This window comes from Strix uralensis, chromosome 12, assembly GCF_047716275.1.
Source record: "Strix uralensis isolate ZFMK-TIS-50842 chromosome 12, bStrUra1, whole genome shotgun sequence".
In the NCBI taxonomy this organism is placed as follows: domain Eukaryota; kingdom Metazoa; phylum Chordata; class Aves; order Strigiformes; family Strigidae; genus Strix; species Strix uralensis.
The window spans coordinates 11,674,956-11,699,143 of NC_133983.1; the positions used below are offsets into that span (position 1 = coordinate 11,674,956).

Consider the following 24,188-nt stretch of genomic DNA (forward strand, 5'->3'; position numbering starts at 1 on the left):
AGTCCCAGTAGTACCACTCAGGTCTATGGTAAGTGTTTCCAGGATGGGACCCGTAAGAGGTGTCTGGTTCTTTGGTGCACCACTGAGTATGCAATGGAAGCTAAAGGAAAACATGACTAGGGCTCCTAGTGTCACATCTTCATTAATGCTGTCAGTTTTGAATAAGCATATTGGTACTTTTTATTTATTCCACCAAAACACCATGAGTCAGGACCTGACATTTTAGTGTTCTGTGTCATACTGAGAAAAATCTGTACTTCAGCAGTAGGACAATTATATTATTTTGGAAGGGCTAGAAATAATACAGCATTTGTGAGACAACTGTAACATTTATCCAGACGCAGTGTGAGATTGTTCTTCCTTTTATTTGGAGAGCACTTCCAAAAAAGTATCAACTAGGAGCAAAGAAAAAAAAAAGACAAGAAAAAGTGGCAATTATGAATCCATTTAACCCCCATAGGGTATAATCTCATCTTGTGTAATACCACTGGCTGTTACATGCCTAAACTTCTATGCAGTGAGCTGTGAATATAGTCCTTATTGTCCTGTGGGCAATATGACTAAGGAAAAAATATCTCTGTGATACAATAGAGCATTTGTCTGAACAGCGTAACCTAAGGTCCATAACATCAAATCTAAAGTTGTAATTATACAGCTGCAGTCACACCACTGAAGTGAAGGCTGTGTCAGCACTTGTATTATATAAGAAATCCTGTTTTCAAGGGTTGATGAGTCATATGCAAAAACCATTTCTCACTAAACAATTGTTCTGGTTGTTCTGAAGCAAAGTCTAGGTACAGGCCTTTCCCCAGCAGGACATGGTCCTGTCTTCTACAATATGCCATGGCTTAACTTGATGGTTTATTTTGCTAATGAATGTATCTTTTCTAAGCTAGGAAATTACCTAGAAGGTTTGGGGTTTTGTGCATTTTTATTATTGTCAAAACATAAACTAATGGGAAAAAACCCAGGGTGGGTAAGGTCTTCACTAACAAGGATTATAACAGGTGAAACACATCTTTCTCAGAAATTTTAAAATTAGGGTTTTTTTCTCAGCTTGTCATTCCCAATGTTGATTTAAGTTCTCTGATCTGAACACTTCCTTAGAAGACCCGGTCACAGTTTTATTTTTTGAGATGCCTTGAAATTGAGCCTTTCAAGCTCACAGTAACTGTTATTGCCATTTGTAGCAGCCACACATTTGCTGGCAAGGAGCAAACAGGAAAGAGGTTTATTTACAGCAGCACCACAGAGGTGAACTAGGAGCACTATGCATCTCTCCCACACGAATGTAAAAGGAATACACTTAGGATTGAGACCAAATACCGGAAACCACAGTAATTTTCCTACTACATGAAATTTCTTGATAGCTATGCTGGATCTGAGGGACTTCAGCTAACAGATGCCCCTGCCCGGAGCATTGCCATTTACAAGCAGGTGTTCCTGAAGCCGCCCCCACATCAAGCATTTGCACCCAAGCTGCCTAGCCCACCCCATTGTCCGTGGAGCGAGACGCAGGCCAGCAAGTTTCTTTAAGCCGATCTCCTCTGATCCGGGGCGTCTGTAGTGCCGTTCCCTGCATAGAACAGCCATTGTTCAGCTCGCAGAGCAACAGTGGGGTAGAAAATAGCATGCCATGCTGGGGATCAGAGAGGGAATTGTTCCTTAATTATCTCTTACTGAAGGAAAAACCCAAGGCATATCCTAGTATGTGCCATGACTCTGGCAGAACATGAGTCTTTTAAATAAGATTTGGGGAGGGGGGCTCATGTTCAGAAGCTGGCAGCCCTCGCTCGTCCTGCAGGTCTACCTGTGATTCACTCACTGACCATGAAAAAAAATACGTTTTCTGCTTTGGATTCTCCATTGTGAAATGGAAAATAATAGTACTTATCTCCCTGGTAGGAGTGCTGTGAGGATAAATGAATTAATTAATGTTTGTAAACCACTTTGAAGATGAAGAACATTATATAAGTCCTCAGTGTATAAATGCTTCTTTCTCTGATATAACTACAGTAAGCTATAAAAATTTATTGATGAAAATAAACACACATTGAAAATATGTGTTGGGTGTGTATATCCCTTCAATATCCCAGCAGCGTTCGTAAGCCCGACTTCCTGAGCAGCACAGCGCGGTGAACCCGGTGCTGAAGCCTGCCTCCAGCCTCAGCCCTTGTCCGCGCCAAGCGGCCGGCGCTCGGGGCTCTCTGCACCTGCAGGAGCTTTGCCATATTTTGGCCATAATGTCTTTCTACCAAATAGGAGAACCTCAGGGCTCTTCAGAGTGCCAGCTGGGTTGAGCCGCCGATGTTTGACCATCGCCGCAGCACACCAGCCCCAGCCCCATTGCGGAGCCGTGCAGCACTGGCGCCCGAGGCAGGCGATGGCTCAGCAATGTGTCTGGTGGGTTGCTTGGCCCCCAGCCCACCGCCAGCCTGCGGGTCCTCCTGTCCTGCGCCTGCGCGAACAGGCCCTTGTCAGGACCGAGGACCTGCCACGCTGCCTGCCACAGTTTGTCCCCTCCTTTTCAGTGTCAGTGTGATGCTCAGTGGTCAGTCCTCACAGTGCGTGGCAGGTCCCGGTGTTCCTGCTCACACTCACTGATGTGGTGGCTGAACTGGCTGTTGTGTGGTTTTTAATTGAATGGCAGTGACTTCAATTTGCTACTTGTAAGGTAAAATTTTTATTGCCTGCTTTTTGACGTTACCATCCTAGATTAGTCCTTGCTGCTTTACTTGATTGTTTTTTTTTTTTTTTTCAAGCCAGGAAGTGCGTTTGGTCCCAAACAGCTCACATGTATAACAAGGCAAGTTAAGAGGATGCAGGGAAGGAAAACCAACACTTCAGCCATATAGAGATGTGAAATTTATCAAGAGAGACATATAAGTAAAGTTTTGTGCATTGAAATTAACAGGTTAAAGATGAAATTCAGGATTTCTTGGGGGCTCTCCTCAGTTCACAGCTGCCACAGTTTGTGGACCTTAGAAGAAAGGACCACATTAGCCCTAACTGTGTCTTGTTTCACTTCTCCCTTTGCACGCTTAACCCTGTTCTGGTCTGTGTGCTCAGTTTTCTTTTAAATCCTTTCAGATCTTCCTGGTGAACCTGTTGCTGGTTTAGCATGCCAGTTGGAGTGCAGAGGAGCGCAGCGTGCTGCTCCGGCGGGTGCAGGTGCCCCACGGGCATGGGCTGGCAAGCCCCAGCCCCGCTCCTGCTGTGGGCAGCTGAGGGCTCTGCTCTCCCTGCTCAGCATTTGAAGAGGGAGACAGCTTTTGCCCAGCGAAGTCTGCTCCCTTGCCCTGTTCACCCAGATGCCAAATGCACCAAGACACATTACCAGCACAGCCAGACATCCCCAAACTCTGACTGGCACCAACACGCACCCAGCAGTGTGGCTGATTTTTCCATCCCCTAACATCAGAACTATTTAATAACAGGAGGGTTCACTAATAGTTATATAACTGTATGTTGAGGTGAAAAATTAAAAAACAAACCAGAAAAGCTTTCTCAAAGGATAGAGGTGGGAATTCCATTAACATGACGGCTCCCTCTTTAGTTGCCAAAATGATTGACAGCTGGATAAGGTCAGAAGATGAAAACCAAGCCATGGGGGACAGAGCAGGGAGGGGAGGGGGCCAATCAGTTGAATAAAAAACTGAGTGTCAGTGCTGGGGAAGGAGAAAACCGGCACTCCCACTAGAAAAATCCTCACCCTCTGCTCCCCTACTGTTTGTTTGGGGAAAATGCTGCAGCTTAATCAGAATTATTTACAAGATAATGGTCCATTGTTTGTAGTAAGACAGATGCTGTCTGTGGGAATTTGGTGTTTTATGCTCTATGCATTACAGTGCCATTGCTGTGTACAGATGGGATCACAGTGGTATTGTTGTTATCCACTTTTTGGAAATTTGGAGGATCCTTACCATGAAAGGAGGATCCTTAAATAGAAAAAGAAATAGTTTTCTTGGGCCCGGAACTGGGATTTCTCTTAAGGTAGAATTGTATTCGTACATGTATGGGAGAAGAAGAGGACAAGGTGGAAGCACTTTGCTTAAGACCTATAGCATGAAGGGTCCCTAGGCTGACTTTATGTGGTGGTGGTGGACATGAACTCAACAGATGGGTGGATCCTGTCTGTCTTTCCAAAGGTGAGGAGATACCTTCTGGTGGGGTATGTTGGTGCTCCCTCCTTTGCTGGTGGCTGGCAGAGTCAGTTGCTTAGAAGGTGGTGGGAGAGGTACACAATCACATCTGTGTGAAAGTAGGGCTTGCCTGCTGAGTAATCATCCTCTGGTTGTGCAATTGCAATGCGTGGTGTTCCCTGCCACCCTCCCCATGCTGAGAGTTAAACACTGAACTCTTCTGTTTCACCAGAAAACTTCATCCTGGTGATTTTGTGGGTGACACTGTGGGAAAGGAAAACTGGATTCATACTGAAAAAAAACCCCAACCAAAAACCCCAAGAGAAAAATCTTTATTTATTTAGAATATCAAATGCAAGATTTTTTAAAAAAAACTTGTTTAATTGCAGCAGAAATTGTATTTCCACAAGCATCCCCTTCTGGCCCAAGTAGAAAGTTCAGTGTGGAGGCCTAGAGCCTGGCAATGGGGACAAACCCGTGACATGCAGGTGGGTGACACAGTGCCATGTGAGAATTGCTGCATCCAGAAAGAATAGGGAGCTCTGGTGAGGCCAGTGGAGATGGCTGCCTCCATCAGCATGTCTGTCTCACCGGCTGCCTGGGTCTGTCCCAGCAAAGGGTGGGGGACAGCAGCACCCACAGCTCATTTCCGTGACCCTGAGGTGAGAGGACAAGGACCACGCCATGCAGAGCTCTGCAGTGCTGTGCCCCTCTGGGAGCAAATCCTGCCTTGCCTTTGCTACCCAAACCACCGAAGCCTTGAGATGAGAAGTTCCTCCTTGGGTCACTGCACTTCGAAGCAGGACCTGCAAACAAGGTGCAGGACAAGGGGGTGGAGGGTGTCTGGGTGGGTGTGGGTGTATGTGTGTGTGCACGCACTTCCTCTCTCAAAAATCTGCTTTTAGTGTGCAATAGCTCACATATTACCTCGTCAAAGACCGGTGTGCACCAAAGGCAACCAAGAGACGACAAATCACCAGAAAGGCTCCAGAGGGGATTTTGAGCATCCACGACTGGTATCCCAAGATCCATTAGCTTTCAGGTAAAACAGAAAACAATGACCTTCTTTTTTTGTATGCAAGATAATTAAGCTGTCTTTCCATGACTGCAAAATACCTCTGAGTTTCCCCAGAGAAAGCAGAGGGCCTGGGAATGGGCAGTGAGACAGGGAAGGGCAAGGAATGACTGATTCACAGTTTTTGGAGTCCATGCAGCTGGAAATGGGTTTCCAACATCAGCATGTCCTCCTCTGGGTGGCATCCCCCCGAAACAGGTGGTGGGAGGAGACAGCTGCTGAGTCCTCCCTTCCCTCTGGGCTCAGTGTGCTGCCAGGGACAGAGCTGATAGCATCAGATCATGAGTGGAAACCACTTTGCCCAAGAAGAGGGATCTCCTCTGGCTTCTGTGAAATGGAGTTTTCCAAGAATACCCTTGAAGGGTTAGACTGGCCTGGGAGATTGCCATTCCTGAGTGATTTCATTTTTCCTATGTCTCCAATGGGATCTATACAAGGAGCTCTTTTTTCCTCCAAGTCAGCATTTATTTGCAAAATCTTAATTTTGTATTTCCTGACATTTAAACTTTTCAGCCTAATGTTCTAATAAGGATTCTGTCCGTCCATCTAAATAAAGCTTCGTTCTAATGAGGACACCATCCATCTCCTGAGATGGAGCCGTAACGACTTCCAGCCTCAGTGTAATTTTAGCTAGGCTCCCTTCCCCACCCTCTTCTCCCCACAGGTCTTTGTTTGGGGTGTAAATTATCTGTTTTGGGACAAAGTTGTGCAGAATCTCATTTTGGGTCAAGTGACTGAGCTATTGTGTGAGCCTCTGCTTTCTCTCTGAAAAGGGGGATTTTGCTCACTCCCAGTTGTATGTTCAGTGCCTGCTTATTTGCAGTTTCTGTTCATAAGACTGTGGGTTTTCATGCCAACGATTTTCTGTTTGAGTTATTGGAGTAGGGAGGTTGTGGGAGCATGCCAGTGTCAAAGGTTGTCGCTTGAATGATAATTAATAACATTATCAGACTGATTATGTGTTTAGATGTCCAGAATCAGGAGTGAATTGAACTTGTTAAATTTAATTCCTACCTCCAAATATCTGACTGTTTCCCGTGGCTGGGAGACTGGCGTGCTCACCAGTCTTGCATTTGCATAAAGGACAAAACCGGGAATTTGAAAGGGCAACAACTAATGAGAATTGCTGAAATTCTGGGCTTCTGGCGTTCATAGGGCTTCTCCTACGGCACCATCGCTCTGCAAGCTTTTGCCAGGCAGCGGAAAGCGCAGATCGGGTGCATGATAATGTTTATAGACCCCGGTTTCATTGTGTCAGCCGCTGACTGAAACGTCGAGTCATTTGAGATTGGAGATTATGTCTTTTAAGGTCCCGAAGAGCCGTTTCACATGCGACTGATTACCTCTGTCAGAGGCGGGAGAGCCGGGTCCCACCTCAGTGGGTGGGATCTGAACTCATGCTTTCAGAGGTCAATAACAGGGTTTTTAGACCTTTGTGCCTCTCAGTCCCTTATAGCCAGACCTTTTCTGTTAAAACTGTTTAAATTACAAACCAGTAATAAAAGGATCATATGTGTTTCCCACTGAACAGGTTCTTTAAGGCTATTATGATAATTAAAAACATATGGTGCCTACACAAGTCAGAGGGAAACCACAGATGTACAAATTAGGTATTATATAAGGTTTTTCTTTTTTGCCCTTTCAAAAACAAGCCAAAGAAATACAAAGAGATAAAGATGGAAATTTTTTTGGAGATGGTAGGTAGCATTTTGGATTTTTAATCATGAAATATGTAAACCTCCTTTCTTATACATAATCAGAGCAAACTCTTTCTAATATGCAGGAAGAAAAAAACAGTAGCATAAGACTGCAGTATTTATGGAAGGAATAAGGAAACACTTTGTTTCATGCAAGTTATTGGAGACCAGGAAACCTTTTGCATTTTTTATGATGTTTCCCTGCACAGACACAGAGGATTATATTTATTAAATATTGAATTATATTGAAATTGGATTGATGCAGCCAAAGAAGGACATTTCTTTGTATTCCATTTTTTCTCCTTTTAAAAAAGGGAAATGTACTAATATTGATTGCAGTACAAGTAGTCATTTGTTTTAATTTAAAAATATAGGATTGATTTTGAGAAGGTGATAAATACTGCTAATAAAAAAATTCAAAATGGGGATTTATAATGATTCTCTGTTAAGTCAATGGTTTAGTGAGGCTAACTTATAATAAAAGTAGAGACGTGCTGAACTATCCATAGCTAATGGGTTATTTGCCATTTGCTAGCGCTGCAAACTTTCCTTGGTTTGCTGGGTCCTGCTACAAAAGGTAAAATTTACATCATCTAACACTCCTCACTCCTTGTTTTGTCTTTCTTGTGCTAAAAATGGGCAGCTGAGGGTCTCTATGAAATATCTGTACGCGTCTGCATGGGGAGGGGCTGGGCCAACATGCAGACACGCACAGATAGTTCATAGAGAGGGGCTGGATCGAGGTGCAGCTGCACTGGGTCTGAAGCGGGTCGTTGTGGTGGGTCACAGCTCCTCTGGCAGTACAGTGGAGCTCCACGGCATTTGGGGTCTCTCAGCCTCCGCACAGGTCTGTCCTCGTGGAACACGGGATGGGCAGGTCTCCGCAGCATCTGCAGTAGCCCCAAAGCCACGTAACTCGTAACTGTTGCTTTGAGCTCCATGGCTCACACAGCACCAGCATCTGCCTGGCACCTTGCCCTGCCTCCAGTGGCAGGAGACCCTCCTCTTCCCACCTGGGACCACTCAGGGCTCGCTGACTCCTGTGTGCCTGCAAGGAGCAGAACTGCAGCAAGTCCGCTGTTGTGTGCCATGCTGGGGCTGGGCAGACGGCACCCCAACAGCACGGAGCACGGCAGCGATGAAGGACTCTCCTTCCTAGCGCTCCCATGGCAGCATGGCATGGAGAGCGGCCTGCACTGTGCTTATGGCTGGGCTTGTCTCTCCTACCCCCATAAAGGGGATGCTGCCAGCCCGCCAACCCCAAGAACCACTCCCTGCCTCTGCAAGCCCCTGCTGCAGTCCGGCCGGCGGACTCAGTCCAGAGGACACCGTGTCCTGCCCTCGGCAGTGCCACTCCTGGGCAGGTAGCCTGTATCTACCGTGGGGATCTCGCCCCAAGAGGCAGTTGAGTGTTTTGGAGGCCTTTTCCTGTTATGTTCAGAACTTATGTTCTGTTCTGTCTTTTCACAGAAAGTAAACGACTTTTTTTTTTTTATTTTTTCCCCCCAAAGGAACTTTTAGAAGAGGAAAAAAAAAAAATAAATCTGGGGAAAGAGGAGAGGGAGAAGCCTGATGCTAATACTTCAGGTTTGCAGGAGCGGTGGCTGAGCAGGCATTTCTGAAGAGAGGCTTTTCTTTTATTGAGTGAGTGATAGCAAACTCAGTGTTATTTCACATGTAGGTATTACCATTTTAACTTTTACTGAGGTAAAATAACACCTTGTCACTCAGTGCAAATACCAATCACAAAATGAATTAATTGTAATAACTGTTGTCAACAGAACAAAAGACTTGTTGCTTTCCTAAGCAGATTTCAGTGCCACTGATAACTATATACAGAGGTTCCCATTGGGCTTATTCAGTGTATGTAGTCAGAACATAATTTCATCTGTCTTTCTCTGCACTTTGTTGTAAAAGTCTCAGAAATTGAGTTAAAAACCTGTATTTTTTATGTATTGCTAAGTATACACTTTTCTAGTTCTTATGATTTTTTTTCTCAAAGAATCCCTAAACATTTTTACTAGTTAATTAACACTTTTTCATGGCTAATTTGTTAAAGAATTAACAAGCTTATAACAGTATGCATAATCTGTTTATTCACCTTATGCAGTGATGGACAGTTACTTTCAGAGAAAGTATGGGCAGCTTTTTTGCTACACAAAATATATTTTTGCCAATATTACTTCTCTAGCCAGTCATCTTTATCCAAAGTGAACAGTGCTATCCCAATAGATGGGTGAAGTTTTCCTTTAAAAAGGGGGGAAGAGAGAAAAAATTAGCCAAGAAAAGCAAAATTCTTCATACTTGTGCTAACCACAAATTTATTCAAGTGAAGTTTGGGCGGGGGCGGGGGGGGGGAGAACTAATTAACTAATTTCACAAAGGAGCCTTAGTACAGCAGGAATCAGTGCCAGTATGCTATACTCATTTTACACGGCTATTTAGCTTAATAATCAAAAATACTATGGCATATCCTCTATATTTTCCTGCAAATGATATGTATTTTCTTAAAGAAACATACATTAATATTGCAACCTGGGATAGTCATAGAGACTGCTGCCAGTGGAATAAACACTCATCAGGAACTGACCCATAGAGCGATCAAAGGTCCATTTTGCATCCTTATTTAACAGAATGTATATTTTAGATTGCTTCCCCCCCTCTTCCCTTTCAAAGCGTACCAACAGGCTTCAGTACTCCCTGGCCTCCTTGGGAGCAGAATCACAAACTCAGATAAAATATATGGAAAATTAATTATCCCTGTATCTTCCCCTCAAAATAAGCCAGAAAGGGTGAAAATATCCCATGTAAAAGTCTGTTTGGGTAAGGCTTCCCAGCCTGTTGCTGGAGTGAAGGGGTGATAGGCTAACGAAGCACCAGCAGAGCAGCCGTGCATCATTAACCAGGTCCTCCTGCTCTCATCTCTTGCTTGATTAACTGGGGTGCAGCTCGCTGCCACAGCACCCTCTTTGCAAGAGAGCAAGAAGCACCTTGGCACCACAGTAAGACCTTGCTGAGACCCTCTTCTTTCTGAACCCAGGGAGGCTGGAGGGCCAGGAGCCTCGTGCAGTCCCTTTCTGGGGTGGGTAGTGGGTTGAGATATTGCCATGCAGCTTTGACGCAGGGAATTTCTGTGGTTTCCCCTCAAACCCTCTGCTGTCAATAACATTAGGTCTGTCTGTCTTGTTGGTAACTGCTGTGTCTTCAGCCACCAGTCGGTCAAATGTTCCTGCTTGTACCGGGAACTTGCTTTTTACGCGGGTAGCGCTGCTCTGCAGCTGCGCGAGAGCATCCCTCTGTCATAGCACGGGCTTGTAGTGTTGGGGGAAGGACCTACTCACTCACAGCTCTGGAGGGCTGACATATGACTCGGTGTAAGCTACACCACATTTGTTCTCGCAGTCTTCTCTTGTTTTTATTGTTTAAAGTAAATAGTCCTGAATGTGGCTAAGTGATTTTTCTCTCATGCACTTCCCATGGCAGAGGGGACTGGAATATCCATGACAATGCAATTGTGCTGGAGCTTGAGTGGTTTTGTTTCAGCAGCTTTAGGCCAAGGCTGTGGTTGCCCTTGCGTGGATGTGCAGGGACGTGAGAGGGCTTGTGCAAGAAACTCTCCCTGCAGGTTCAGGCATTCATCAGAAAGAAGCAGCTCTGGGAGCGAGCTGTTGTGGTTGTGGCCCTTGGGCCGGAATGGTGTCTGGTGTGCTGCAGTGTTTTCTGGGGGCACCCTGGCTTTGTGTTCAGAGCAACCTTCAGCCAGCGCTGCCTGAGTTCTGCTGCACCTTCACCATCGCTTCTCCTCTTCAGCTTACAGCTTACCTGCAGAAGTAAGGTTTTAGATGGAGGGAGGGGCATGAAAAAGGATGACTAGCATCTTCTTTGTATTCTAATGCTGTGCAGGTGGGAATAGCAGATCTGCTTGGGATGCAGCAGCCATCCCTGTACGGACTTGTGGGGTGCTTTCAGGAACGCCTGGTGTTGGAAACCCTGGGTCAGGCTGGGCATGGGCAGCACAAATGCAACAGGAGGACGTGTCCATTCCCCCCATGCCAAGCCTGGGAGCGTGTACTCTGTGGGGGAGCAGGGAGAGTGAGTGCAGTGCTCTTTACCCTGCTGTCTGCTGCCTCCCCTCCACTCACCCGTTTATATCCCAGTAAATCTGTTTGAAAGATAGAAAATACTCCCAGCCTCTCATATAACACCATCACTTATGCTGACTGGTGCTTTTTGCTGTTGTAACTTGGCTGTCGCATTCTTTCTCCACCGTTCCTTTGAGGTATGTTAATGACGGCGTTCCTCCAGAGTTGAAAGTTAGAGTGCTTCAGGTCAGATAGCCCCAGCCCTGGCCGGGAGCTTTCTGCAGCAGTGCCCAGCAGTCCCAGTGACTGGCAAGATGGGGACCTGCTTCTCAGCCATCACTGTTCTGTGGTTTTTTCTGCTCCTCTTTGGGTGATTAACTGTGAAAAGAAGCGTTTCTCGTTTCTGCAAGCCACTCCTCTCCCTGCTTCTTGGCACTAGTTGCTAATCAAAACAGGACTTTGATAGCCAAATGGCATTTGGCTGAGCCAAACACAGAGCTAGACACACAGGCTTCTTGTGATCAAGCACTTTATTAATGTGAGGTTTAATGCAAGTTCATTCGCAGCATGTGGATCCAACAGTAAGCGTTCAACAATCTAATTCTGTAGCACTATGTTTTATTTAGCATGAAAATATTCCAGGGTATAAAAAAGCAGTACTCTGCTTAGGAGCAATGTTTCGAAGGATTTAAAAAATATTATTAATTTTTTTCTCTTTCCAAAGAAAAGGCATATTAGCCTGTCATTTTATAAAGGTGCATGCTTTTTTGTTGTTTTTTGTTTTGTTTTGGGTTTTTTAAAATCAAATCTGTTTCTAAAGTTAAACAATTGCAGAGTCCTAAACTAGTAAACTTTTACAGTATTTGTATAATTCACATTCATGTAATACCGGAATATTCTGAGAGACATTTTGGGGAAATTTGTAAAATGAATGTGCTTCCTGGCAGAGACCTTGTACGCCAAGTTTTAGCCTGGGCTGCATTTTTACAGCTGAGTTATAAACCCCTGAAAAACAGGATTTATAATGGAAACGCTGACACAACCTTAACCATAGCAGTGCTATCTGGTGCTGCTATAATATACTGTACGAAGAAATCAGTTCATTAGTTAGTTATAAACAAAGGGCAGAGATAGTAAATTACAGTAGGTATTTCAGCAGTTTTCTATATATTTATGACACAAAAATATGCAGCTGCATTTTATTTCTTGAGACAGTATTTAAGGATTTCAGATTTAATACACATTAGTTTGGTTATGCACATCGTGCATTTTGGTCTTGCTGTTCCTCTCGTAGTTTTATTCATGGTATTTTCTTCTTTCTCTGTTGCTCATTAGAAAAATGTTAAAAATCCATTTTCATCTGATTAATAATAAAGCTGATCACATGTAACCTAATTTTCATTCACTGCTGCCCCTGTCTGTGGAGTCATATACAAAGTGACCTTTGAATCACCACTGGGCCCATAAAGCACAATAAGCACCATTGTCCTGTCAAAAATTGAAGATGTTTTACATCATTACAAAATTTAATGTTCCATCTTTTCAAATGCACTACTTTTCAAAGGCCACATTCCAATTGAAGCTCATTAAAATCAGACTCAAGTTTCCTGTGGTGGGGATGAGAAAGAGTTTCTCATGCATTCGGAGTAATATGAATCACTCTTTTAAAACAGATATGGTTACATATTAGTTTTGAAAGGTACAGTAACTGCTGAGCCTCCACTGTCTGCAACAGTGAGGCTTTTGTACTTATAAATCTAATAACTGCCTCCTGATCCCTTGTACTTCATCCACACTGTATCCTATTTACTTATGAATAAATCAACTTTCTAAATAAAATTGTTGTTCAAAAGTTCAGGGGTTGAATTATAGGAGTCTCTGGCTCAAAGCTTCTATTAAGGTTTTAGCAGACATCTGTAAAACTCTTGTTAAAAAAAATCGTTTTTTCTCAAAACTCCTTGAATACATTAGATTTGGAGGACCAAATTCTTTTCTGGAGCAGTCCTTTAGAGTCTGTTGAATTACACAGAGGCTGAATTTGCTTCCTAATCTTATAGAATAATTTCTCATGGTGTTTTTTTAATAAAGCAAATAGAACTTTGATAAACTGAGGGGCTGTATGTAAGTATATTATCATGCTCGTAGTATGCTAATAGAGATACTCAGAATACTGGAAATACTCAGGTATTCAATGTAGCAAAGGCTGGTTGCCACTCCATCCCACTTGCTTTGTGAGAGGGGCTGGCAAGCTTCACATAACTCCATTTCCACAAACAAAACCAAAGTTATTTCAAGCCTTTTAAGAGTTAATGTTGCACTACTATATCTACACATGACTGAATCTTGTACATATGAATGTACATACTGATACCCTACATATAAAGCAGATGTATATAAATATTATTGCACATTTTGTTTACTATAGCTATTACATGGTCTTGCATTACGGTTTCATATATTGGTCACGTGAAATATAAACTGTGCTGCAAAACACAGTGCATTAAACATTTTATGAAGAAGACAGACACAAATGTATGGCGAATACTATTTTCAACTGTTGACAGACCCTGAACATGTTTCCTCTAAGTTTATGATCATGAAAATACAGCTATAATTTGCCAGGCACTGTTGCAAGTGAAACAGAATGAGCAGGAATGTCAGTCTTTTATCAATATTGCATTAAGATGCTATTGCATTTTCAATATTCCTAGTATAGCTCATTAACATGGTATATTAGCATAACACCACGTGATAAAGTCAGGTGCACGCCATTCTCACATTTCAGTTATAACGTTTTTAATGCTTACGGTGATGTAAAAGAGTACAAACCCAGTCTGAGGTCTGTGGATATCAAGAACTATATAAAAGGCAACTCTTACATAGATCAAGAATATGGAATACCATATGCTGGTATTCCTGCAGTACACTGATATCCCATTAAGCATTGAGATCTTGCCAGCCACAGTTCAATCATATTTTTACTATAGTATTGTACACACCAGACATTCTCAGTTCTCATATTCTGAGTTGTATTCTGTGTCACTGTATGCTGAGATAGTGCTGAACGAAATTCTTCAAATTTCCACAGTAATAGTAATCTTAAACTAATCTTAACCTCATCTAACACACAACTAGAAGTGGGTTTGGTTGATTCATAAAAATATGAATTATTGTATAAAGATGTTTTGTCTAACCAGTCTGTAATTGCTGGTGCTCTGACCTTCCTCTGGTCAGCTGTATCATGTTTTCTGTATCATGTTTTAATCTTAGCCTTTGTGGAGGTTCCTTCATTTGTTATTAATAATAATTACTAGTATTCGTGATTTTATTAACTGGGTAGATCAGTAGATTATTGAAAGTAGCAGGTATTTTCATGCTAGCCTATCCTTGTATGTAGATAAAATTAGCTGGTTTATCATCTGCTTCACACGCTTAGCTGTGAATTAAGTTTGGCACTGACCAGGTTTCATAGCTCCTCCCACTTTTCAGCCCACTGTGGAGCTGCCACCGCTGGAGGAGGCCCTCTCTCCCCTTTCAGCCGTGGCCTTCTGAAGAAGCACAAGAAATCTTTCCTCTTCCCTCTGTAAAGCATAGACTTTCCCATTTTGCTGTTTACAACTCATATGGAAATGAGTAAACTTTGTGGCCTGCTAAGGGCCGCTTTATGAAGTGCTAAAAGGCTTTAAAGCAGGCAGACACCACAGCTGGCCCTGCTGCTGGAGGCGGCGGTAGGCTGGTGGGCATTCCAGAAGGCTTCGCTCCTGCGCTGCCCACTGGCACCGTAAATTGGGAATGGTCCCCTGTAGCAGAGAAATTTATGCCCTTTTGGGGTGGCCACACCCCTGGGAGCTACGGTGCCTCCAGGGGATGCCAAGCAGAGCGCCTTCTTCCAACTGGAGGAGGCTTTTTTGGGTGTGAGCTTTGGGGCAGGTTCTCCCCAGGGTGGTGGATGCTGGACAGTGATGCTATGTTAGCTCCCTCAAGTGGCTGCGTCCACACCGGTGTGCTACCTGCCTTCCCCGAACACCTCTTCCCTCTCTGTAGAGATTTGCACATCTCTTCTTTGATCATAATTTCTGGTTTTGACCTACAGTAACACCCAACTTCCAGAACTGACCTCAGAAATTGAAGAGCAATAGATTGTATAAAATAAAGCTTGAAATACTTTGCTCATTCTGCCTGACAAATGCTGAACTGTGCCTTTCCCTCTTTCAGAATCAGTAGCACAACCTCAGAGAACAAGAGTTGAAATTGCAGCACTTGCTGCAGTTCAGTTCTCAGGTCACAGTCTCAACCATAGTAATTAGTAACGAGCATCTGTATATACAAGAAAAAAGGGGCCACTTCTAATTCCTGTGTACTCCTAGGAAGAAACCTGAACAAAAAAAGGAAAACCAGATTGCTTTGCTCCTTTAACCCAGCTTGCACTTACTGAATCCATAGCTGGTACTGAAAGTGCTTGAAAGGATTAGGGTATGTTATGAAGCATGCTATGGCATAACAGCTACTGAGCAGGCTGAACCGCTATTGTACATCAGCCAGAAGAAGTGGAAAAATACTGACAGCAAAACTCTGAAACTGTCTCTTGCAGGCAGTTTTCCTTAACCATTTTTCTCACCTTCTGAAGAGCCCAGACTCACAGGGAGACTGTATTCTCTCCTGGGTCTGTATTCCAGCCCACTTTTACTTTGTGTTGCTGATTGTGCAGGAAACCAGAAGGTCTGTCTGTTGAACATAGGTGGCTGATGATGATGGAGGAGAACTTCCTCTACTCTTGAAGATAGCATGTGGAATGAATAGAAGATTGTTCCTTTGAAGAAAAACTTCAGTCAATACACACTTGTCTATTTAGGACAAGGCGTTTAATCTGCATTTTTTGCAAACTTTATGTACTTTATTTGCCCCATTTAATTTTCTTAAGCAAAGTCTATAGACAGATATATCTCTTAGGACCAGGTCTTTATTATTTCTCATTTAGAGCATTCTGTTGCCTACAGCGGGCACCATTAAAAATTCAGCATTTGCCCTCATCAGTAATTACTCTCAATAGGAAATAGCATGTTACTGTATAGCAGGATGCAGTGGTTACAGGACTAAGAGCGTGGGATGGTGCTCACTATATGTACACCTTTAATAACAGTACTTCTGCATCTGCCTTAAGTCTACATTTTCCAACTTGTACTCTTCCATAACAGTGGATGCAAAAGCAGCCAGGCAATTTCTTTTGGCTTTAATGGCCTTCTCCCTGGAAAACATAACTCCTTATATTGTGTAAGCTTAGCTGGCAGTGGGTGCATTAACAGGATCGGTAAAGGTGTTATGTCTGCAGAATACACATGAATAAAGTTCTGAAATTCTCTTATAGGCAGAAAAGTTTCAGGTGTTATGAGCTGAGATTTATCTTGATGAGCATAAATTCACTTCAATAACAGCTTACTGGATAAGTGATTTATGTGTCAGAAAAACAAACAGTTGGTATGTAAGCAATATGCATGTTTTGGGAGAGGGGTGGCTCGCTCTTTCCTAGTTGTCTCATGTAAGGATTTTTTGTTTGTTTGTTTGTTTGTTTTGCACCATACATTGTAGAGGGAAGGAAACTCTCAGCTCCAATGGAGAAGACAGGTCTATGTCTACATTTCAAATTCAGGTTTGCATGTAGGGGTATGGATGGCAGAAGAGACCAGTAAGCAATGCAAATATAGACGTGCTAACTTGAAAGCTAATACCAGAATTAGATTTGTAACTATGTAAGGCATAAATCTGAGTATTGGTAACTAAGATCCTTAGGGTATGCAGGCATATTTTGAAATGACAGGTACTGTGTTGTTTTTACACCATACATCTGACCGTGTTTCTGCCAGAGAGCAGGAAAGTCTACTGCTAAATGCTTCAAAGCCTTCCCCATCTCTTCAGAAACCCAGAAAATGCTTATTGGCTTCTCCTGCCCATCCCGTATACCCAGCTTATTCATTAGCAGACTAGATCCTCATTATGATGATCTCATTCATTAGCAGACTAGATCATCTGGTGCTTCCAAACTTCTTGTTTCAAAGCGTCATCTTCAAAGTCCACGCTGCTGACAGTACCAGGCTGTGTCACGGCTGCTTGTGACTTGGAAGTTGTTCTGTGAGCCAATGTGTTTTCTAACAAGCGATCTAGATGTGCAGGAGAGAGAGACTTGCATAAACAGGGATGGGAAAATCCTGTAGGAATTGCAAATATGGCACCCAATAATGATAATGTAATGTAACCGATTAGGGGATTGACTGATAAGCTTCAAGGAGAGTTCAAATACAACATGACTGCTAAACTGAGTGTTAAAGCTGGGGAAGCTGTGGTAGAAGAGTAGGAGGGGATGCATGTGTGTGCATGTTAATGGCAGGTGAGAATTATTCTGTAATTTTCAAAGAAAGTAGCAGACATTTTTTCGGTTGAATTTTCTTTTGTACATTCAATTATGAAGCTCTAAAGTTGTGTAGCAATTAACTGAGGAGTGCTGTCCAGTTAGAAGCTGAGAGAAACAAGGGTTTATTGAATGGCAAAAATGTGACTTTTCAGAGAAAAAAAACGGTTTCATGCTTTTTCTCCAAGTATAAGAACATCCAGCTTAAATAGAGTATTCAATTTTTAATGAATTGGGCTCTTAGTGTCCTATGATCTATGGATGAAGAGCTAAAAAATGATAAATGCGAGCATACAACTGATGGGATTATACATGGAATAGTTCCTTTGGAAGATATTCTTGTTTATTTTTTTTCAACTTTCTGCTTAGATATATTCTTGATCATGGACATTAGCTGGCAAATGATTTGCAGTACTTTTAATCATTTCCTCAAACATTTTTACCTTTTTAAATGAACCATATTTTAACCTGAATTGGTATGCCTCTCACCTACTTGTAGAAGACTGGAAGGTTTTAAAATGATGTAATATGGGACAGTATTTAGCATTCAGTATTTTCTAGCCCAAGAAACATTATATAATAATCTATAATAAAAAACACTAAAAACCTGTTAACTGCTAAAGTCTGTTTCATTCTAACATTACAACTAAAACTCATTTATAAGTAAATGAAAGTCAAGAGGATTAAATTCAATTAAAATTACTTTGAAGTATGGGGGGAAAATGTTTCACGGTGATATAAATCAACATATTGTTATTGCCTTCTTTTCTTATCCGTTAAGGGTCTCTAAAGCAAAATGTAGTCTAAATTATACATGGAGAACAAATAGAGAGAAAAGAATGCCATGCACCCACAAGCACAACCCAACTTAAATGAAGGGTTTGGGTGTACTTGTGGATGAATGGTGTGCTTTTCTGTATGCTGTGCAAGTCAGAATTGGGGAAGGTTTCTCCCACTTGCAGCCTCCATACCTTCATTGAGTGCAGTATAAATAGAAAGCCAATTAAAGTACATCTTTATTATAAAAAAGAGAGAGACAAACAAAAAAACCAACACCATTTTAGTGTGCATGCATTTTTTACTGAAAGTAGGATCTCAGCAGAGAAATTAACTTTAATAATCTATGGATTACAAGACATATCAAACCTTCAAAGCATTGCAGCGTTAGATCTATTCTCAAAAGGGTTTAAATTACTTTAATAGTTAATAATAAGTGATATGACTCATTTTTTCAAGTAAATCAAGATCGGTTGTCATTTGTTCATCTGGTCTCTAAACCTCTTAATTATGGCAAAGAAATGCCTCAGTACCTATTGAGCACCTCTGGGGTGTGTAATGCTAAAATGCACTTAGGGTTTTTCTACTGTTATTTGATGTTTTACTCTTAGGACATAGACCTAACTCAAAGCAGAAAGCAATGTTTTCAGTATCCCTCTAGCCCAGCAGATGTCAAGCCCCACTGAAGAAACACACAGCCACCCTCCAGCGTAGTTCAGTGCACATCTTTTACTGTCAATTGAGCTATTGATCTTAAACACACATGGAGAACTTGGAAACCCACCCGTGTGTGTGTAGAAATGCAATTCATAAACATCCTGTTGAGAAAGAGGGCACAATTCTACAACCTTCCTGGAAAGTTTTCATTGGTCATTACAAATCAGCAACTGAAAATTTCACTAACTCCTTGCTTAGCGAAGGTTACTCCCATGAACAAGATCAGGATGACAGAAAACCAATGTTATAAGAAAAGAATCTCACTGTCTGTTTTAAATCATATATTGTTCCCACAGGTTTCAATTACTTCACATAATGAGATGGTGCCAGTTTGTAACAATGGCATGGCTTTCTGTCTCGATGGTTCTGGTACAATACTTTTAGATGAACTATCAAACTGATCAAAACAAACATTGTTCCTCTCCTTACTGCGCTGCAACCCCACCGTTAGCAGAGTTAGCATCCACACATGTAGCTGAGTATCAGGGGACCCAGATGCTTGCTGGGCAAGTTCCTCTCCCAGCAGGAATGTGGGGCTGGGTGCTGAACCCCACCAGCAGCTGTGTGGGGCCAGGGACACTGCTGGGTGAGCTGCTCAGGGTTGGCAGGACACTCTCCATCCAGGCGCCTGGACCCGTCCTTAGTGCATAGGAACGTGTGAGGAACACACGCTTACTGCTGTAAGATCCTGTGCAGAAGGTTAAAGAAATGTACGGGTAGGGGTTCTTTTCTAGAAGAGATTTTAAAGAAGTAGAGAAGTTACCCTTGTGCCTGTCCACCTCCCAAAAGAACCAGTCTATAGAAAACACTGTTAAAACTTACAAAACCGAACAGCAACTTTAAACTGTTAAACTGTTTTGCATCATCTATTCCAAGTCTGCAGAAGGTACAGATAATTCAGTCTTAAATTCTAATGTTTGTAAAGAAAACATGGAATCATGATTCGTTGGATGTTATTTCCAATTCATGAGATTGTATCAGGGAGGCCAAAGAAGTCGGGTAGGAAACAGATTGTTCCTCCTCTTGTTTTTTGGCAGCTACAACATCTCTGTAAGATTTTGTTTTGTTTTAAAATAATGATCTATATTTTCTTCTTTAACTCAAGCAGGCTTTTTGCTCCTTGCCATGTCTGATGCCTTTTATGTGTGTCCATACCACAGCACCTATCAGTTCAAGGGAAGTCCTTTTATAAGCACGTTTGGACACAGCCAGGCTGTGAGGCCATGCAGGCAGCGTGCATAGAAACTCCTGCTGCAGACAGGCTGCTTCATGCGGCCGTGCAACATCAACGGAAAAACAGGGACCCCCTCAATTACAGCTGTGGATAAATACCAACTGTAAAACATTGCAATTAGTTGAAGAACATTCTTCATTTTCATAGTCATCACGAAGAATTGCTTTTCTATCCCCCACTGAACTAAATTGGAGTTTTACCACTGAGTATGATGGGATCATGCTGCAAGTGCTGCTCTCCCACTTGGTAGGACTCTAACATTTATAGATGCATTGCTAGTAGATCTGTGAATTTTCTAAGATAACATGAACTTCTGCAATTTTGCTGTTGTATTTGTGTTGCAAGTGTTAATTTAGGCTCACTGCACCTTGGAAATAATTTGAATATTTATAAATTTAAGTATTTATTTTCATTGTAAAATTAAAGCACTATTGTCTTGCAACTAACCCTACTTGTTCCAACACTCCAAAAACCAAACCTCGAATATGATAACCTTTATTTATAGATGGCAATAAGCATATTTAGCAATTTTATTATTCATGACCCTTGTACTAAATATCATAATCAGAATACAGATGTGTGAGATAATTTCTATATGGAAGTTGCTGGAGTAATTCTTGTAAAATAAAAATAGCATTGTGTTCAGAGGAATAATATGTCCATATTTAATAAGTGTGTCTTAGTACAAACAAAGAGACCACACAGTGGTTTTTTGAAAAGTCCTACATTAATAACAAGCTTCATGAATAGAAACAAAGCTCTAAAAATGTGATTTTCAGTGTTAACTTTTATTTTCTGTCGCATGCTTATATTCTTCCATATATAGTCCTTAGATTTTATTACAAACAGGAAACGGGCTGCTGTGTGCTTTGTGTGAACGTATAATCGGCAAAAGTGCAATTTGTTGAACCAGTTGCTCCCAAGAAGTTAAACCCAATCCTTTGCTAATGCTGTCTTTCCTGATGTCTGTACTAAAGATGTAGATTATCAGATAAACATCATATTCAGACTTCGCTCACTAATTGACTGAACAAGAATCGGTCACACTTTATGTACCATTCCATAATGGATTTTCATGTTTGTGAACCCTAACTGGCTGTGGAAATGGAAAGCAAATGTCGTATAATCACAAATAACTTTGTGGTTTGGGTTTTTTTTAAGCCAAGAGAAAAAAAATCAACTTTTCTCTTCCGAGTGTGTGACAGGTTCATCATTACAAACAGGTGATGAATGATCATTTTGTGGTCATATCAGCTGTCGTGCTACTGTTTAGAGAATTTTAAAAATGATTGCTAAATATAACATTTTTCAGTTAGATGTTACATGAATAATTGATAGAGTAAAGTGACAGTGAAAGGAACAGGTATAATAATTAAAACTTTTTTTTGTCAGAGATTTTTGAGAATATATGCCACTTATTGAGTATCTGACTATCACCATATTAGGCTAGGTTTCTTTTTACTTGTATATCTGAAGCAGAAGCTCTCATTAAGCATATTGTAAAAAGATCCTTTTATGAAAATGCTATCAAGTATTTATAACTACAGCACTGAAGATCAGAGGAGGATATCGTTTAAAATCTGTGCAACATAAAACTGGTCAGAAATATCAACATCAATCAGTGTCAAAATTAAAACTGATTTGAATTTGTTTTCTTTTAAAATACTTTTTATTTTTTTTTGAGTGGGTTATAACAAGCACATACTCATTTTGACAATCTTATTTGCTGGCCCCACATTGCAATAAATCAGAAATATGTTGGTAATAAAAGGAAATATTGAGGCTACCAAAGTATCAGAAAAAAGCATTCCTAAAAATAGGAAATCAAACACCCCTCACTAATATATGCAAAATAAGAACCCTTTTCTCACCTGAACAGTCCTGATGTGAACATGGAAATGGGGGAATTGTCCATGAGCCCTAAAGGTTTGAATTAACAGTCCTAATGGGTTTGGATTTTTTAGAAAAAAAAAAAAATCCACTCTGGATTAAGGGTTATTAGACACTCCCAAGACTGAGTAGCGGAAGTGCGACCATTTATTACCCAACTGGGCACTTCTTTCCATACTGTATATGAAGAGATTATCTCAGATCTCTAGAAGCCAAAAGAAGGGATAATATATATACTTCTGACATTGGCACTCTTCCAATAGAAAGTTGTAACAAGCCTAACAAAAAAGAAAAAAAAAAAAAAAAAAGCCAGAACAAAGGGTGAATGGCATATGGTGGTTATTCTACAATATGGTCCTCATCCCTTTTAATACATCTCTGGAAGACATAAGCAAAGCATTGTAATGTTTTTTTCGTAAGAGACAACATGTCTGCATTATACCCTTGGATGTATGACACTTTATTAATAATATTTATTATTATTTTTATTATTTTTTATTTATGAGTACCGGTGCTCCTGAGAGTACGTGTTCAGTCTAGATGCCTGCACAAGGACTTTGCTTTCACTCCAGCCACTGAGTGTGGCTGATCTGTGCTAGATCTTCTGGGGTGACTGGTCACCTTAATAGACTTTCTGGTCATAAGAATTGTTTCTGTGTGGGGAGATTCAGCCTGGGAATCAGTAGTCCAGCTACTAGGGTGACCATGCTGAGATTGTTGTGCCTCACCAAACTGTGATGTTTTCCTCAAAAGGACAGGAGCAAGCCTACACAGACCTTCAGCCTGTAACTCTAGTTACTGCCTGATCCAGGTCCTCACCCAGATCAGGCAGACCATCTTTAACCCTATCTTTTCTTTTCTTTAGCATGAATGTTACTGATTCAGTGTTAGTGGTCGTCATTAACAGTTGGACACCATTGCTCATCACAGGGATTTTTTTTTTTTTTTAATAATGTGACTAAAGCAGGGAAGCATCAGGGTAGCTAGGATGACTGCAGAGCTTCATTTCCCTGCTGTCCTCCTTTCTTCCATGGAAATGTTGTCCATTTTGGTGGGATGTGCCATGCCACAGCCAGGAGCTGGACCAGCAGCCATACAGGTGTGCTGCCCGTTGAAGCAGCCTCAGTGCCCGGGGTCCCAGCACTGTGCATATGTCCCATGCACATCATCTCCCCCCCTCCAGAATTTTCTGGATGAGAACACAAAAGCCCTAAATGTAGATTTATTGTGTCAGAGCCCTCAGATGAGTAGATACTTGGAAAGAACACCCCTATCTCACTGTTGCTAGCTGCTCAGATATTAAAAGTAACTGAATCCTCTCAAATGAAAGAATATTGGGGAAGGATCCTCAAATATTCTTATCACAGGATACCAGATCATATTTTGTATCTAATCCTCCCGGCTTCAGTAAAAAAAGTATACAGAGAGTATAACAAAGTAAGTACTTTGACAGCGTCTTAGTTAAAACAAGGAAATGAGTGCGATAATGAGCAATTGGCTAAAAACTCCAACATATTGTACAAGGGCCTGAGAAATAATGCAAAAGCAAACCCCTTTGTTCATTTAATCACCGGTTGCAGACTCTGCTGACTGCTTATTAATTGTCTGCATGACACTGGAATTGTTTGACCAGAAGACGAGGCTACAATTCCTTAGCCATTACTCCTCAGCCTACCTCTGCAGGGGAGTAAGGAAGGTTTTGAAGCTGTTCTACTGCTCTGATACTGGCCAGATCTTTGTACACTGAAATCCCTGAAAAATAACCCACTTCCTACTGACATGCTTGTAAACAAGTTATTTCTTTTTTAGACATCTGTAGTGTTGCTATATAGTGACGCTACTGAAAATTTCCAAAAGACAGACCAAATCTTTGTTTTACTGTTTTTGTAATAGAAATTATGTGGCTTCTGAAGCTCTTCCACTGAGACTCAGTTTGAGAAACCACAAAGCTAGGGATTTGAGAATGTATTTACTGTATGTTGACTTTATTTTTCCTAAATCTAGCTAAATAACTAGCAATATCATAATTACTGCAGGAGCCTATGACTGTCTTTTCCTTCTTCTCTTCTAATGGAGCTCCAAATTCACAGGATTCACTCCAAAATACCAATAAAGTCAAGGAAGTTTTGAAATTCCCACTAGGTTCACAAGAAGTTGGCTACATTTTGTAA

At 41.6% G+C, this 24,188-nt stretch overlaps 1 protein-coding gene across 9 annotated transcripts in view; it reads left to right on the plus strand.

The window, feature by feature from the left end:
- The window catches only part of ZNF536 (zinc finger protein 536), a 352,860-nt gene that overhangs the window by 235,348 nt on the left and 93,324 nt on the right, over positions 1-24,188 (plus strand). The window lies entirely within an intron of this gene.